Source organism: Apis florea, unplaced genomic scaffold (genome assembly GCF_048593485.1).
Source record: "Apis florea isolate Af1SG1 unplaced genomic scaffold, ASM4859348v1 contig_3203_pilon, whole genome shotgun sequence".
Taxonomy (NCBI): Eukaryota; Metazoa; Arthropoda; class Insecta; order Hymenoptera; family Apidae; genus Apis; species Apis florea.
Window position 1 is genome coordinate 3,986,021 of NW_028256723.1, and position 18,836 is coordinate 4,004,856.

The 18,836-nt window shown below is 35.0% G+C and overlaps 1 protein-coding gene and 1 long non-coding RNA gene across 3 annotated transcripts in view; one reads left to right on the forward strand and one right to left on the reverse strand.

The window, feature by feature from the left end:
- Nucleotides 1-18,836, forward strand: part of mam (neurogenic protein mastermind) — a 214,835-nt gene that overhangs the window by 61,513 nt on the left and 134,486 nt on the right. The gene's annotated exons all lie outside the window — the stretch shown is intronic.
- LOC116414428 (uncharacterized) lies at nucleotides 443-16,995 on the reverse strand. Its single transcript, XR_004224961.2, has 2 exons — nucleotides 16,563-16,995; nucleotides 443-1,397 (listed from the first exon to the last, which is right to left on the reverse strand). It is a non-coding gene; the product is annotated as an uncharacterized LOC116414428 (long non-coding RNA).

Genomic DNA, 18,836 nt, shown 5'->3' on the forward strand with positions numbered 1-18,836 from the left:
GATATAAGCAGAACCGCGGAGAGACCGAGGAGGTGCGAATCATCATTTTCGTCGTACGATACGGATCGAAGCTTTCACGTCGTCTTAGATACAATAATTTAGCGGTGGAGGCACGGTGCGTTGCGTATAAACTGCTCGTAAAATGTGGCGGCGCGATTCCAGTCGAGGGAAGGAGGAGGAGGAGGCAGCTGCACGTGTAATCTGATAACGCAGGTGCAACGAGCAGTTCCAACGTTGGTGACGATGTTAATATAGAGAAATTATTGCAACGCGCATTAGCGTCGATTCATTACTTACCACTTCGGTTTTCATGGATCGTCGTGCCAATTATCCGACCGTTGCTGCGGTCATTTTTCGGTGATCGTCTTTTCGACGACTGAGAACAATCGAAGACTACTGTGAAAAAGGTTATTCTTTTTTTTAGAGAGATCGAGCAAAGCAATTTTATTTAAATCGATTTTTATTCCTCTTGATTATTTTAGATCATTATAATTATGCGATATTAACCCTTAAATTTAACGGAAAAGATTATTATTTAAATGATGGATTTTAGTTAATTTTGACGAGAAGAAAGAAACGATCAAATTGAACTCTATTTTTCAAGTTTGGCGAGCACCTGAAGTTAAGTAAGTTTCAAGGGATATGATGAGGTAACAGGAACGTTCTTGCACGAAGTATAGTCGCGTTATCCTTGACTAACCAAAACTTGCGTGCTCTACTACTGCAGGCCATCTTATTTTCGATACTATCTTGATAATGAATGTTTTTTTTCTTTTTTTTTTTAACATTACTTCGACAAGATTTCTCGACAAACACTAAATTATAAACCGATAAAATAATATTCCTATTGTAGTAAAAAAAGTTGGACTCGAGTTAATCATGAAAAGACGAGGAAACCGCGAAACGAGCATCGAAACCAAGTCGGCGTCGAACGTGAAACGTGGCTTTTTCCACTTTTTCGTTCGATCCTCTACGCGCGTTAAAAAAAAAAGGAAATAAAAGTAAAAAAGAGGGAACGCGAGAAAGGGAAACGGCGCTTCTTAACGATCGTAATTTACGAACATTTTCGCGGTGTGGATGAACTCGCGAGGGATACACAGTATTCAGGACTGGTGATGCGTGCAGCCGCCTCATTATCAACATCCCGGAAATCTAGCCCGTCGTAAACGGGATTTTATGAAGGCATGTAACTTGCACACTCGTCGCCGAAACGCGGGTCAAAAGGAGTCAGGGTGCAAGGGTCAACCGAACGATCCTATTCTCGATCCACCTGCCGATTCGCCTTAATTGCATCGTTGGAAGCTCTCGTTAACGATCGGCCGAAAGATGCACGCTCGGCTCGAGACAGCAGGACTCGCTCCTTGAACGGACTTAACGGCCAGGTATTCTCAAAAATTCTGGAAGAAATAAAGATTAATAATTAATAAAGATTAATTTAGATGAATAACGAGTTTTTTGAAAAGAAGAAAAGAATTAGGTTAGGTTAGGTTAGGTTAGGTTTAGAAGATGACACGTGGATTCGTAATAAACGGAGACTGCTTTTATTTCGATTAAATATTCGTGTTAAATAGATTTTTTTGGAAAAGAAGAGGTTTTTCATGAACACGAGGTTAGGTTAGGTTAGGTTTAGAAGATGACACGTGGATTCGTAATAAACGGAGACTGCTTTTATTTCGATTAAATATCCGTGTTAATTAGATTTTTTGGAAAAGAAGAGGTTTTTCACGAACACGAGGTTAGGTTAGGTTAGGTTAGGTTTAGAAGATGACACGTGGATTCGTAATAAACGGAGACTGCTTTTATTTCGATTAAATATCCGTGTTAATTAGATTTTTTTGGAAAAGAAGAGGTTTTTCATGAACACGAGATTAGGTTAGGTTAGGTTAAGTTTAGAAGATGACACGTGGATTCGTAATAAACGAAGACTGCTTTTATTTCGATTAAATATTCGTTAATTGGATTTTTTGGGAAAAAGAAGAGGTTTTCATGAACACGAGATTAGGTTAGGTTAGGTTAAGTTTAGAAGATGACACGTGGATTCGTAATAAACAAAGACTGCTTTTATTTCGATTAAATATTCGTTAATTGGATTTTTTGGGAAAAAGAAGAGGTTTTCATAAACACGAGGTTAGGTTAGGATAAGTTGGATTTAAAATTGATTGCGTGGAAGATGGCACGTGGAGCTGTAATAACGCTGTTAATGCTGATACGTTCACAAGCTTTCAGAAGATATCCAGCGTTTTTATTTCGGTTAATGATGGTTAAACATTTTGAATTTCTCTCGGTGAGTTTTACAAGCTTTTAAAGTCTCTCTTCTCTTTGAATCTTTTATTACTATAAATGTGTAACATGTGGTAAACGAGTACACGAAGCACATATCGTGGCGAGAAATAATATAGCCATGTTTAATAGTTAAAATGCTCGAGATAATATCGCCGAATTGTGCAATTTTTTTTTTTTTTAATACAACGCACAAGTTATTATTTCTATGGATCACGTGTTATAAAGGTTATAACGCGTGTAAAGTAAACAGGAAGTTATATATTTTGAACTTGATAACATAATCTCTCTTTACTTGGTTACTCCTTGCTAAGATATATAATTACAATCTTCCGCTAAATAAATCAAAGACGACGCCATCTTTCACTGCTACTTTCCCCTCCTAAATCCATCATCAAGATCAACTATCAATGTTCTATATAAACGATGAAGAAACTATCCCTCTTTGTCTTCTGCATTACTCATCCACTTAGCCTAAACAGTTAATAACTCAATTTATCCCAATCAGCCTACGATACTGAAATAGTCGAGATCCCTTTATATATTTTATCCCCGAAGATAATTAAATCTACGAATCGAGAAAGTTTCGAAACGTAAGTTACAATGCAACAGGGATTACGAGTCACACGTGTTTACTCGAGTCGATCGCATGTACGAAATGGATCGCGTGACAAAAATCGACAAAAGAAATAGTATATAAGATGAAACGATAAAAAATGGCAACCGAGTGTTCTCGTCTCCTAAAATCTGATCTCGAATCTCTTAAGGATATAAAAATTTCATATTCCTATGCAGATGAAGCCTCCTCTCCGGCGAGGATTAGGTAGAAGCCCTAATCCCTTTATTGCTTATGCGCCATTCGGTTTATAGGTGCGCCCGAACAATTTACGATCTCTCGACAATTCGAACGTTCTTAGCAGACATCCTTTTTTCAACTTCTCTTCCAAGTTAATAGTAAGATATATTATCCAAACTATTCCAAATTCTATAATCTCGATTAATATTCCAAGCGTATTTGTAAAGATTGCGATAACATAAAACTGTGCGCGGCGACACAACAGTAGCTAGCAGCAACTTGGCCGCAGTCGACAAAGTGTTAACATTTCCGGCCGGTATGCTTCCGAACGAGCGTGGGCAGAGGGAGAGCACGCAAATCCGCGAGCTTGCGCTCTCTCGGCGCTCGTTTGCAGAGGAAAAAAGAGCATCGACCAGCGATGGTGCTCTCGGCCGAAGAGCAAGTAGGAGGGGATAGGGGGACGGGAGGGAAGGAGGGGGGCAGGGGGAGTAACGAAACTGGCGTACGAAAAAAAAAAGAAGGAGAAGGGAGAAGGACAGTCTCGTATAGAGAAGAGAAAGAGAGGAAGTTGGTGTACGCGTCCCTGGAAACAGGCAACGTACGGAAATAAAAGAAGAAAATAGAGAGAGGGAGAGAGAGGGAAAGAAAGAAAGAAAGAAAGAAAGAAAGAAAGAAAGAGAAGGAGAATAGGAAGGGAACGTGCCCAATTTCACCGACGAACTGTTACGAAGCTTCCTCGCCCTGCTGTTTGTCTCGAACCGATTCGGTGTAATCCGCCGTTCAATTTTCATTACCGCGATTTGTTTCTGGCCCACGTCACCTGTGCCTTCCACGATTTTCAGGGATTTTCGAACGGTCGTGTTCCATTGCGTTTCGATCTCGTTTCAACTGTTTCGGATGAGATGGTTGCGAAGTGCACGAGTGGAGGAGTAAGAGATTCTTTTTTTTTTTTTTTTTAATTATATTTTTTTTCTCGACCGAGAGAAAACGAGTTTTTTGGCAAGACAAAGAAAAAGAGGAGGATGAAGGTACAAAACGCGTCGAATGAAGGGGATTTAACCTGTTAACCCTTTGAGAGGCGTGGACACGTATGGATACGAACGAGAAATGGACATCGACAATGGATCGTGAACGTGTTTAAAGTAAGGAGGATGGCCAGTGTGTTTTGCTCGTGGATTTTACGATGGAGGACAATGAAACGTAATAGAAATTTTCCCCGGGTGAATGACATTCGGTTGAGTTGTCTATGAACAATACAGGATACAGTGCTGTTATATATTTAAAATTATGTGAAAATTTGTAAAATTTTGTAAAACGGTTAATCGTATCATTTCTCAGTCTTGAAAAATAAGAAATACAAAGGTATATAAATTATCGTGTAATATTTACAATTTATGTGGCAATTTGACTTTTTTACTTAATAGCTTAATATATTTCGCGTTCAGAGTATATACCAATGTTGCTAATGTTCTTTTAGCAGTATCAATTTCTCTTTTATTCATTTTTTCTTCCTTATCTCTTGTACCTATTTCTATATTCATATATTATTATATAAATTAGTTATATAAATTCAATTTGAAAATAAAATATTTTATAAAAAAAAAAAGAAGATTTAAAAAATAAATGATAATAAAAAATACGAAATTATAACTTATGTCGATAAGATTTATCACTTAATATTTTTTATTTTAATAAATAATTATGACGTTATTTATCTCGTATGAAGAATTTATTATAAAAAGTTTAATTTTTTTTTATATTCCATAGAAAAATGGAATGATTTGTATAAAATCAAGCCAATCACGTATTTATAATTGTTATAACTTTACAGTCTAATACAATTATGTATAACTAAGATTATATAATATAATTGTTTATCCACATTCGTCACAATTGATATTCAATTCAATGAGCGGCCCATATTAAACGTAATCAGTGCTTATTCAAACATACATATCATTTAAATAAGTAGATATTGCAAATTTTAATCGACGAATTCAATTTCAGTAAGTGATATATATATATATATATATATATAATTCATCTTTGTGTGATAATTGGTCTTGATTTTTTTTTAATCTACTTAAAATACAATTGGAACTAGTGCACCTTTGCTCGGACAAAGTAATTTCTTGTAAAAAAAAAAGAAAAAAAAATTGAACGAATACGAAACAAAAGAACGGATCTTGTGTAAAACAAAATAATTTCTAAAATTTCCAGTACTCGTGAATTTGTAAGAGACGTTTAATTCGTATCAAAAGAAGTCCTAAAAATTGATTTTGTGTCAAGTATTTTTATATGATATAACGATATTAATTTTTTTATTTAAATTAAACAAATAGATCGTCTGTAAAATAATATATTTTTCTAAAATATTAAAATAAAATATCTATTTATTATTTATTGAACAGGTTTCAATTTTTATCAAAAAATATTCCAAATTTTATCATGTATTATAATGTATATTTTGTAAATATATCCTCGTTAATTTTCTCGTTATATTAAAATCACAGATAAAGCTAATATGATCTCTATAAAACGAAATAACTTCTTCTACTACTATAACAACAAATTTAACATACATAACACAATAATACTGATCAGTATTTATTAACAATTTTATTTAATTTCGATATTCCATTCGTTTTAAAAATCATTTTTAAAATCACAAAGTTCATACGTTTATATTTAAAGAGAAAATATATATTTTTTTTTTTTGTTAGTTACTGTTTAAAGACCGTGCCACACGATGGAATGAATCAACAGCGAGAGAGCAGCTTCGAAAGGTTCTCGATTATTCGAGAAACTTGGCACTTAGATCCTCTCAGGCGACGCCTTTTGCGCTCCCATTTCTTCGATGCACTTTCTTCGCTGATCTCCGTGAAAGTCGAGAGCAAATTACGCCGAGGCGAAACCTCGCGTCGAATTAGAACCGTGCGGAACGTCGAATCTTTCGAAGAATTTCCGCTTTTTTCCTTTCTTTCCTCGATGCTTTGTGATATAATTTCCACAATTATCATCTCTCTTGATTACTAACAATTCCTTAATAGATTTTTTCAAACTTATTATTAAAAATTGTCAAAATTTTTTTTATATAAATTAATATTTTGATATATTTTTTTTTTTTTGCATTTTTATTGATTTCTACGAAATATTTATAGGAAAGGCACGTTGCCTTTATTATCATAATTCTAAAATTTCAGATATAATTTCAATTTACAAATTAATATCAATAATCCGAAGTTTAAATGATCAATAAACATATTTGAAATTAATATAAGCAATTTTAACTTTATATCTGATTATTTTTCAGAACGTAAACAAATTTTACGTTTCGCGTAATATAATTTTTTCTGGTTTTTAATGAAATAGATTCGAGTTAAGTCGGTTTCTCGTTACAATTAAATTTTACGGTTTATTATAAGCGTATAATCCTTCATAATCTATTACACTATCTAAATTAAAAACCACGCCTATATACTATCTCTTTAATTGCATTTGGAGACTATCGTTAAAATTAAGAACCCTTTTTTGCGCATGGCGTGATAAATTCGATGCTATATTATGTATCATAAAATTAACGGTCCGATCAGAGAAGTGTAACGTAAATTAACTTGTTTGTGGAACTTCCATGTATCTTTATATATCCTTCTTTAAAAGTTTTCTTATATACTTTATATACTTTTCAATTTTTAATTTTTTAAAAATATTTTTTGTTAGTTTCATTAAATTCAAAAATGTGTCATCTCTAATATGTTAATAGAAGTAAAATTATGCAGTTTATAAATGAATTACTTCATTATTTCCTTCTTTCTAACCTCTTTGTATCATAATAATTCTACAAACATTTAAATTTTTCCAATCAATTCGCAAAAGAAACAATAAGAGTACCTGTGTTGTCGTCGTGTCCTAATACAAGGTATATTCACAACGAAGGCTTTGTTTGTAGCAAAGCGGTAATAGAAGGATCGTATTCCAACCAACGACAACGTAGCAATTCTCGGTTCGAAAGCTCGATATGGTAAAGAGAAAGAGAGAGTATAAAGACAAGGATAGGGAGAAAAGACAGAGGATAGATAGAGAGGGAACGAAAGCGAAAGAAAGAGTGAGAGGAAGACAGAGACGGGCCGATCCAAAGGGCGAATTTGCAGCGGCCGTCACCTGCAATTAGGCGGACGGTCGCCACACAACAACACGCCAGTGCGCATGCGCGCTCACACGCCGCCGGACCACTGCTCCGTCGGTATATCGTCCTGCTTAGGGTTGCTCGCTACGGCTCAGGCAATTTCGGCTTTGTCATGGTAATTTCCCGCTCGCACGAAATAATACGACAACCAGCCAACTTGCTAGCGACTGTCAGCTATTTTTTTTTTTATATGACCGTGATTTTCTTCATTCCTTTGTCGAGACACCGATACTTTCGAAACTTAACTTTTTTTTAAAGAATTCTTTTGTGATGTATATACACGGAGAAAATAATAAATATTAAGTGCAAGGTTAATATTATTATCATTGTTACTTCAATCATTGGAATTTTGCCTAAGAATTGTTTTATATTTCATTTGGTCTCACGTAATCAATTTTATTTTGGAATATCTCACTTGTTTCTTGAAATTTTTAGAATATTTCACATAAATAAATAAATAAGAATCAATATAAGATATAATATAAGAATTATCACTTATAATCAATATTTTTGAATATATGTTTTTTAAATTATATAAATATAATTTTGAATGGGAAAAATTATTATTTATTATACATTTCAATGTTATAAATACTTACAATAAAGTTAAGAGATTAATTGCAACTTACAGATTAAAATTAAAAATTTTTAAAGTTGAAGTGTAATATAGTGTGATATAAATAAGAATAATATAAACTCTAAATATATTATGTAAATAATATAAACATTATGAATATAAAACTTTAGCTCATTTCACGAGATTTATACACGAACATTACGTTGTAAAATATTTTTATATTTTAACTGTTTGTTCTTCATCTGTGAAATAATGTATTTACCTCAAAAATAAATGCGTAAAATAAACCAAGTTGTATATATATTTTCAACGATTTAAAGCACATGTATGAAAAATATGAAAAATAAAATATACACCACAAAGAATAGTTAAAAAGGTAACGTATTTCATTCCAAATGATTCCATAATATAATTATGATTTTCATACAAGCTGATTCATTTCAAAAATTCAATTCAAAATTCGTGATTTTCTCGTTCGTTGAAAAATTTAATTTTACACACGTGTAAATCAAAAATTTCCAGAAACTTTATTTAAAATTTCATTTAATTATATATTAAAATACATCTAAATATTCTATTATTTTTTATTTCCCTTATTGTATCTATACCATTTTCATTAAAAAAAAAAAAAAAAAAAAAGAATTAGAAGAAAGAGAACTAAGAAACTTTTAATCTCAAAATTTCGAATAATTCTATGTCTTTTTCTTTTTATTTTTCTTAACATCGTCAGATCGTACGTTGGATAAGAAGTCAAAGAAAATTTAAGCTTAATTTAACTCATTTATTCATTTTTATATTATATTTTTATATTTTGCATAATAAAAAAAAAAATCATAAAAATTAAGTTAAGTTTTTTAGGTTAAGTTCTTCTTAACCTAAAAAATTTTGTTTCGCTAGCAAGGAACAATTCGATACGCGAGTTACAGCAGCCGGCATCGATTAACCAGAGAATTTCGATTGACGTACTTAACCCGTTAATTAATTGGTTGCCAGTATGTAATTCAGCGCTTCCGCATTCTAGATCACTATTGTATCCCATCGCGGTGGCATTCTTGCCCGCATACCATTGGATGCCGCGAATGTTTCTTACACGCGCCGCGCATCATTCGATCGAGAGTCGAATTATATCTTCAAATGGGCAATGATCGTCCGTTTGTTTGCTGCATGGTAATAATACCGGACATAGCTTACACATTTTTAGGGTGCAAAAATAAGTATATCAAATATTACATCTAGCAGTATAATAATTTATATTATTCCTTCTGATAAATTGGAATGAAATAAATTTTAAATCGTGATGAAATTAATATATGTTTTTGCATTGTTTCTTTTGTAGAACATGTATTGGAAGGAAAGAGTAAAAATGTTAATCTAAGCCTTCACAATATTGGACGATATTGGTATTTGAAATTATGATACGAATATAATAAATTGATTCACGATAAAATTGAATTTCAATCTTGATTTTAATTTTAATATATGGAAATGGAAATGTATCAACCTACATGTTAAATTTCAATATTCTTCGACAGTATTTGAACAGGAAATGACTAATTTCTCTGCGTATTGTCATCGAATGATCATCATAAATATGAAAAAAGAAGAAATCTTACCGATCAATAATTCTCGTATCAAAATGATCAATTGAAACTTCACGTCTGATATATTTCGTTATTTCACAGACTCGAATGTCGATTTTGCACCGTGTATACAGACATTTTCGCCTAGCAGCCAGTGTGAAAATGTATTCGGCGTGGCCGTCGCCAAAGCCTCGCCGATAGGATCGATAGACGCTAGAAACGCAGCCAGCCAGCCAGCCGGAGTAAGCCTCTGCATCTCCGGGTCGCCTGGAAACTGGCTGCGCGATTCTGTGTCAAAGCGACATTACCGCGTCTGGTAATCTTCACGATATACCGATGTCTAAACCATCAAATTAAAACCATTAATTTTATCAATTGATAAATCTAAATTCACAGACTAACATTAGACTACTTCAAATTTGTTTAATCAAAATTCTATCTTCCTTTTTTTTTTTTAAGTAACATTCTTGTACATTGAAAGTAAAATGAACCGCGCGAGGGACCCCACCCGTAAAGCGCCTGATGTAGAGGCCGCGATACTAGCGCTAATCTGGCGGAACTTGAGTAAACTATTGTTGAAAATTTGTAATGCTATTGAAGTATGGAAATTTACAACGCTTTTTTTTTTTTTGGAAAAAAATTATCAATGTGATAGATCAATTTAAAATAATTAGATCTAATATATTATCGAATAGATACCATTAATCTATTTGATTATGAGTTAAAAAGTCTTGTGTATCTTAATTCAGAATTTCAGAACAAAAGCAAATTTATTCTGCTTGTTACTAATAGTATATATTTTCGCTAGTTGATTTTGAATTAAGTGTAATGTATTTACTCGTTATTCATGAACGCTTGTTTTATGTTTCGAAAGATGCAACATATATTCTAGATCTTGTGTGTATGGATCATTATTTCGTCTGCAAATCGAGACGATTCCTCGAAAGCGACCGAACACGAAACTTTCTCTCGGCAAAACGAAAGGGCAGGACGAGTCCACCTGAACGATTCTATCGAGCCAAGGAAATCGTGCCTTCGCCATCGATCGAGAAGCCTAGCCACCTAACCAGGGACGTTTCGTAGTCGTTGGCAATCAATCGACTGTTCAAACGGTTGGAACATGTTCTTTTCTCCCTTGTTCCGGGGTGATGTAATCCGGGCCACGGTTCCAAGTATTCTCTAATCGTCTTAGCATAATCGATTCATGCGAATTCGATGCGTCAAATCGAAGAAGGATGAACAAAACAGATCACGTTTATTAAACGCAAATAAAGTCGTCCACGACTGTTTGCTCGTGCCTGTTTAATAATGTAATCGTTTAATCGACGATAGAAAGTGGGCAGAGGCAGCGAAGAAGGTGACGAAACTCATGGAAATGAGAGACCTGTCCGACTGGCGAACAATACCGTCTGTGGAATCGCGATCTCCTAGTTGACCGAACCGAAATCAAGATCGAAGCTTTCCTTTCCGGTCCCCAATACCGTTACTGAGCGGCGACACGAAAAGTGATCGATGGCGCATGCGCGGAGAAATCGTTCGGTTCTCGAAAAGTCTTTTGATGAAACTTGGTCATTGAATTTTTTTATGATGGGAAAAGATTATTTTTTTCATTCGTGTGCCTGTATTTCGATGTTTTAATTAACAATAAAAAAAAAAGAAGGAAAAGTAGAATTTTAGGTTAGGTTACTACGTTCGATAGAACATGGAAAGTTTCGCGTTGAAGAATTGTTGTTTGAGCCTCGTGTTGATTTATTACAAATTTTAAATATCGTTAAAATTTTAATAAATAGAAAGTCTAACGAGAAATTTTTTTTTTTTTTTATTTATTGCAGGTGAGTACGATGTGAATCTTATAAACTACTCTCCAGATTTATCGGTAAGCTTTTTTTTTTTATAATTCTTAATAATTTTGAAACTTCTCGTCGGAATTTACGATATACCATCTTTATTAAAAAAAAATCTAATTCGCTTTAATTGACCACCATTGACTCGTAACCAATTTGTGTATCACTATAATTATCCGTTCCAATGCCAATTACTTTCGAGGAAACGATGTTTCTCAAGTAGCCAATCAACACCCACTATCTTTCCCCCCCTCCCCCGTTTTGCAATAAAATCACCAAAACCTAACCTCTAATTACGTGCGTAGCGAACAATATACGCTCGCCATCGTAACCATCGCGCGTGGTACACTTGCAAGTGTGTCACTGCGAACCGTTAAAGGGAACGATGGGATAATTTTCGACGTTTATCGTAATAAATTGAATGGGCCAATTAAACTGTGACGGGCATCGAGGCGAGGTGGATCGAGGGATTTGCGAGGAAAGGAATACATAGGTGGACGATACGTTCCTACACGTTAAATCATCTGCTTCGACAGAGCGTTTCATATATCTGGGAATTGCGGCGAGCGAGCAACTTTCGCAATAGTGAGAGGCGTGTGCCGTTGCACGCAGCTTTTGATCTCTACGTAGAGAGGCAGCGGTGGTTCTCGTGTCACCGTTGCGTACCTGCTCTTTGGGCCTTCGTCACGCATTTGAAATCCCCGTCTATTACACGCGGTGTTACAAAAATTCTTGCGCAACACGCGGGTCACCTAGAAACTAGATTACCGAGAATTGTCTCCCGCCACGATATACTGCGAGAATTTCTCGTGAAAATTAAAGATATTGATGAGAAATTTGATTAAACATTTTCGATCGTAAAAACGGAAAGGAATAGAATTCTCCAATAGGATTTCTATCGTAATCTCACTTCCTCTTTCGTCTGGGACAAAAAACAAAGTCGTCGACTTTTTCAATCGAATCGACAACGCTACTTTTCAAACGACAATGATCTAATGCGCGATTACGTGCCAATTCTCATTCCTCTGCCTTTCCAAACTCGCTTTCACCCTCTCGCTTTCCGTTCCAATCACCGTTCCTTCCGGCTGCATCCGTGATCAGGATCGATTCAGACCCAAACCGATTAAATACCACTGCTTCGATCGTCGTAAAATCCGTGGACAAACAGTCGTTGCAGGTGTGCCTCCGCACGTGGATACACAGCGGGTGTTTCGCCTCGAAAAACAAGTCCGACAAAGTTCCAGGAACGTGTCCGGAACGGGGGGAGAAGAGACGGGAGAGGATCACGAGAGGAATCTCACTTTCTCTGGCGATTCGTTATCGGCCAACAGGCGGATTATCGTGAAAATAAAGGAACGCCTTTCTTTGAACGCGACGACGATCTTTCACTTCCTGTCTGCGAAAGAAAGAAAGCGACACGCCGTTGCAAACAAATCATTGCAGAACAAACAGAACGGCCGTGGCTGAAAATGAAACGAGCATGAGGTGATCTTGCGAGGCGATCCTCATCCGAGCTTCTTGTTCCTCGAGATTTTTAGACGCGTGACGTTTGTTTAAGACGCGGATTAAGGAGAAGGAGAATTAAAGGAAGGAATTTTTGTGAAGTAACTGCAAAGTACTTTTGTTGTACTCGATGTTGAAAAAGGAATGTTAAAATATTTATTTTTATGACACAGGTAATCACGTGATCACTTATTTTGAAATATTGGAATTAAGAATCTTTTTCTTCTTTTTTTTGATATAGTAATATTGTTTGCAGCGATATTGCATAATGATAGATTGATCGTAGAGAAATAAAAATTTTCAGGGAAAAAAAAAAAAAAAAAGAAAATATAATTTGATTGTCACTAGAACAAATCCTAGAGATCCCTAGAAACTAAATTTTGCACTACCCGTGTGAAAATATAGCGAAAGATTGATCAAAATATAGAATATTATAACTCTTGGTTTGCCAATCGGCAACCGGGAAGCCCGAGAAACAACATTCATCATTATTCAATGATTGCCATGTGATTCTCGGTAACTGTCCTTTGTCCATCCTTGCCTTTCACTATTGTTCAATAACTTCTTCCAAGATCTCGCCTTTTATTTTGCTCACATACCTCGATATTGGTAACGTGTTTTTGTACAGAATCATCCCCGGAGCCGGAGGGAATCGTGGACTCGCGGCCACAATAAGCCGCTCTGTTGTTGATAAATACTTTCCATTTGTTAGAGCCGCGGGAAAGTCAAGCCGATGTACGATACGGCGCGATTCGACGCAATCGTTTCTATATGGGAGATGGATGAAAGCATTATGTGGAATTGCTCGAAGGGGGAGGAAAGAAAAACTCGCGATTCCTGGAGACAGGGTTGACGAATCGGGAACGTACGTTATATCGCGTGTTGTTTATTGCGTTGATTAATCATATGGCACGGCTCAAATATTTTATCTTTAATTATTGAAGCTTCGTCGTCGAAATTTTAACAATTCGATATCTATTCGTTTCATTTGTGATCACCGTTTATAATATAATATAATTTGATGAAAAGAAAGGTCTAGCCTCGGTCAGGAAATCAGAGTTAATTCAATGTTTCAATTATTCTATGCTTTTTTTTTTTTTGTCAAAATTATCGACTAATTGCCGCTACATATAGCAAAATTCGTTTAATTGTTAAAAAATTAAATTGCTAAAGCCGTCCCATTGTTTGCTGGAAGCAAACAGATTCCAGGTCAAATTCAACCCGGTTATTCCCTAAAAATACAGCCGGCTTAATTCAAAAACAATGTTTTATGTCCGCTTGACGCGCGGATCACACACCCCGAATTTTCAAATTTCGCATTCGCGCATTTATCTTGTTTTAGAACCAGAATCGAAACGAACAATTGGATTTTCGCGCGTAATGCATCGGCCATCGGCGACAGCTTTTAATGGCGACGCGTGAAATATTGTTGCACATTACCCCGTTAAATATCCCCGGACTTGTTTTCAATGTATCTTAAAACCGATCCCACGTGAAGATAAGCTCACGAAGATAATCGTAATTGTCGATAAGTTACGTGGATGATGATTCAACTCACGATGAATCATCGGACAGACGAAAAATTTTACGAATTACGAAATCAATTTGAAGAAGAAAAAGATTTATATATCTTATCTTACAATTTTTTAATTTAAATTTGAATTTTTTTTATATTTAAAATCTAAATTTCTCATTTTAACGTTTGAACGTGTGAAGATTTTCGATATTTTATCTTCTAATTTATATAAAGGATAATAAACATTGTGTAAGAATCCGAAAATATCGCGTTGTGAATACGATGTTTGAGATTCGAACGCGTCGTAGGAGGGCGTTCACGGTCCGCACCCTTTTCGCTGGAATTCCATTTGGAATTTGTCCCCTGGAGAAAGTGAAATGCGAGTTTCTGTAACGAGACAAAATAAAACAACGTGAAAATGTACCGCAATGGGACGTGGACAATTTACAATGACGAACGGCTCGCCCTCAAAAACTGAAGATAAGCATCGAACAGATCGAAAATTATTTTAACATAGGATACGTATAAAATATCATTCGTAATTATTCTCGTTGGATTTAATCCTAATAATAATTAGACGGATATTTTAAAAAGAATATCGAATAAATTGTATAATAAGATAATGTTCATCTAAATTTTAAATGAAAAATGTATTAATATTGATTTTGCTTTTTAAACTGAAAAATTATATTGATTTATATATTGCAAATTGATTATCGTAATTTTTTTAATTAAAAATAACGTTCAAGATGATTTCGATGATTCAGAGAGCATCGAAATATGACAAGAGAAGAAAGATGAAGATTTCCGTGCCGATTTTCGCGACGATTATAACCCGTGACTGGAGTAATGCTAGGTCGAGATAAATCGATCCTCGCACCCTGAAATATTCACGCTCGTATCAAAGTACGTAGACTGGTGTGGTCTGCGGTAATCTTGCCGATGTAGTACGCGCATAGAGACGCCTTGCTGCAAAGCCCTCTCCACGCTAGCTTTTACGGCGGACGCCGAACTGGGACGGAACTTAATTGAACCCGGCTGAACATTATCGAATGTACAAGCTTCCGACCGATACGTGCCTTCTTTCGCGACAGGATAATACAGTTTGATTATCCTATCGCGATGAAATGAAATAGTTGAGAATTAGTACGGTGCACTTCAGAATTATTGCCCGTGTTTAGATTCTCTAATAATGTGAATATTATGAATTTTTAAGTAAAAACATTAAAAGTAAAAACAGATTTATGTCGAACGTTCATGGAAGTCTAAGAAATAGAGAAATACAAAAAAGAAAAATAAGTAAAGATTGTATACTTTTTATAGAAATTTTTTTGCATCAAAACTACAGTCGCATTTGAACGAATTATGTAGTTATGTATTTATGTAGATTTAATTAAAAAAAAAAATATCAGTTTCTTCCCCCTATTTCATTTATATTCAATTCTCCAAAGCTCAAAAAGTTTGAAAAATAATATGAATCGAGAAAATAATTTCGTGATATTTATCGTGATATTATTGTACCTGTTTCAGAATCATAGAATCATGCCAACTTTATCTTGTAGACCGATTTTACGACCGCACTGTATCTCGTCCATAGACTATACCGTGGAACATAGAAAGTTAACCGTGAGCGCGGGAAATTTCAATGGGCCGGATAGCGACACAAAGGCACAACGCGACTTTTGCACAATGTATAAGTATGCTAGGCGTGTAATCGCGCGTCCCTAGGGCGAAAGAGAATCGCGAGCGATACGGGACGGTCGTTTGTTCAATAAACATGCACTGGCCGGCTCTCGTCACGGCGCTCAGGGCTATTATACTTGCCGATCGAGGTGTTAGAATAACGTTGAAACGATGGTAAACGATGTCGATGAGTTCAGTCCGGTGTCACGCTTACGCAATGTTAACCAGCCACAAGAAAAGCAGAATACAAGCTTTCCAACCCGTGAGGTCGATTCGTTTGTCTCGCAATCGGTCTATCGTGCTACGAGTAAAAACTTTAACATCAACGAAACGCATTGATGACTTATTTCGTGATTTAACGATTCCTCGTTTCGTATTAAACTAGTCTTAGAGAATATTTGCGATTTTTTTCCTATTTATAGGAAATTTGAAGATATAAAGATTAGAAGATTAAAAATATACAGAAATTGTGATAGAACAATTATAATCTAATCATCTTTGAGAAAATATTTTTAAATAATTACCAACTTTTTTAATTTCTAATTCTTTACAAAAATATATTATAATACACAAAGATAAATAAATTTTATAACTTACTGAGGTTAATAACTTTCTTTTCGTTGCATAACCTCAAAAAGGCTGATAGATCACGTTTCTTCCTAACATGAAACATCTTGTATACAATTGAAATTTGTGCACTAAAATACTAAAACTCTTTCATTTACACAATTATTCCATCACGAATACACATAAAAGTCAACATTCTATTTATATATATCGACATCTTTACCGTAAACACGTAATCCATTCCATTCTTATTGTTATATCTTAACGCGGACGATTCGATGAACAAAACCTTGGTAAAGCAGGCGTTAAACACAGTGATGGTAACACAACCTATTTTCACGATCGTGTTCCCGAAGAGACTGAGAAACCTATTGTGAAACCGCCACGGTAAAGTCCGCTAATTTAGCGTCGGTTAATCGCGACTAATCGTTACTCTCCTGATGCAACAACGAGACAACGAACAACGATCCAGGCGGCGAGATCGCGAAACACTCTCGCCATTTATGCGCGTTACATCGATGTGACGATGCATAATTCATGTATTATTATTACTGTTATTAAGATTATTGGCGGCTTCCTTGGCCGCGGTTCAACTTGGATTCTCGTTGAAAAATCGAATTGATCGTAAGACATCGTGATTAGGGTTTTAGACGGTCAGGGATGGGTAATTACTAGATTATTAAATCGCCACCTACGCACACCAGAAATCCCCAGAGTAATGACTCCTTATACGCGTCCTACACGCGTGTGCGTTATACTAGGCTTATGGTCGAGATGAATTTTTCGTTCGATATGTACTCGCTGCCGTTTTGTGTTGCTCGCCAGAGATGCGATGGAAAATTTGAAACAGCAAGAGATCGAACAGATATACTTCATTTTCCTGCAAAAAATTGTCAATTTTAACGATAAAGTTAGTAAAAAAATATTGAATTACATAATGAAATGATAAAAAAAAGAAAAAATACAAATGATTTATACAAGATATGATTGTTGTTAAAAACTTTTGAAAGATTTTGTTAAAACTTTTGAAAGATAAAATTTAAATAAAATTTGAATGGAATAATTTGTCTCGTTTCTTCGTATTCCGTATTGTTCATGTATGAGTCTGCAACATATCAGGTAAAAGTCAAAGTCGCCTCTTACATTGGATTACGAAATAAGAGGTCACCTATGACGTCATTCACTATTGGTAAGTGGCCTTGGTCGGAGAATTGATGTTAAACGTAAAGTAGCCGAAATATTTGAATGTAGGCTTAACAAAGCCTATACGTTATCATTTTTGCGTGATGAATAAGGATGTTAATACTTTTTTGGAACAGGAAAGTATTATTGTTTTCTTAAAATGAATCATCTGTTCCGTTTTTGTCAATCCCGTTATTCACGTCAATCATTCTGCAATATACTTTGAGAGGAAAAGAAAGAATTTTAATAAAATTTCCAAATTGAATACTTAATGATACACGCTCCTTATTACACAATCTATTTTGATATGATACATTTCGGTGTTAGAATAAAGAATTTTTCAAAAAATGGCTTCAAAAATGATCCATATTTTTAAACACGTGAATAAACTTGCTAATATTTCAATATCAAAAATAACAACAATTCACGCGAACTCGGATGACAAATCAAAATCGTTCGAACGAACAACGCGTGTTCCAATGAATTTGTATTCTATCTGAATAATACATGCGTATAGCATGATGACAACAGCGAAAAAATAGTCATCTGTTTGATTATTCTGGGATATTCGCGAAAACACGAACCGGTCGATACCAAACGTTAAGTGTAATATCCTATGCATGTAGAATTTCGTATGACGCGCGAAAATTGCTATTCAGAGGGCGACAAATTTTGTTTTTTCTATTTTTTTTTTTTTTTTTTTTTATTTTATTACGGTATCCTCGGCCCCAACGAAACGACCGCGTTAATTTTTCGCTTGCCTTTTGCGGTTGATGGATACGCCGGCCATATGGTCAGGACATGCTGGATTTTCATGAAAGTTCAAACGCTCGTTTTTCTCTTTTGGGATCCTTCAGAGCCTCTTCCTGCCAGCGTTTTCTGTTTTTTTTTTTTTTTTCATTTTTCATTTCCTCTTTTTTTCGACGTACAATGCGCCGTTGGAACATTGTAACAGCGAGAACGGCGCAACGTGTATATTTTTATGTAATTTATGTAGTAACTTGAATCCGTAGCGAGACTCCGTGTGGAAAACTTGCTACCTTCAACGGTGAAAATATAATATTCTTACGCATTCAATGAGTAAGATACGCACTTGTTATTTACAAAAAGTGTTTTAAATGT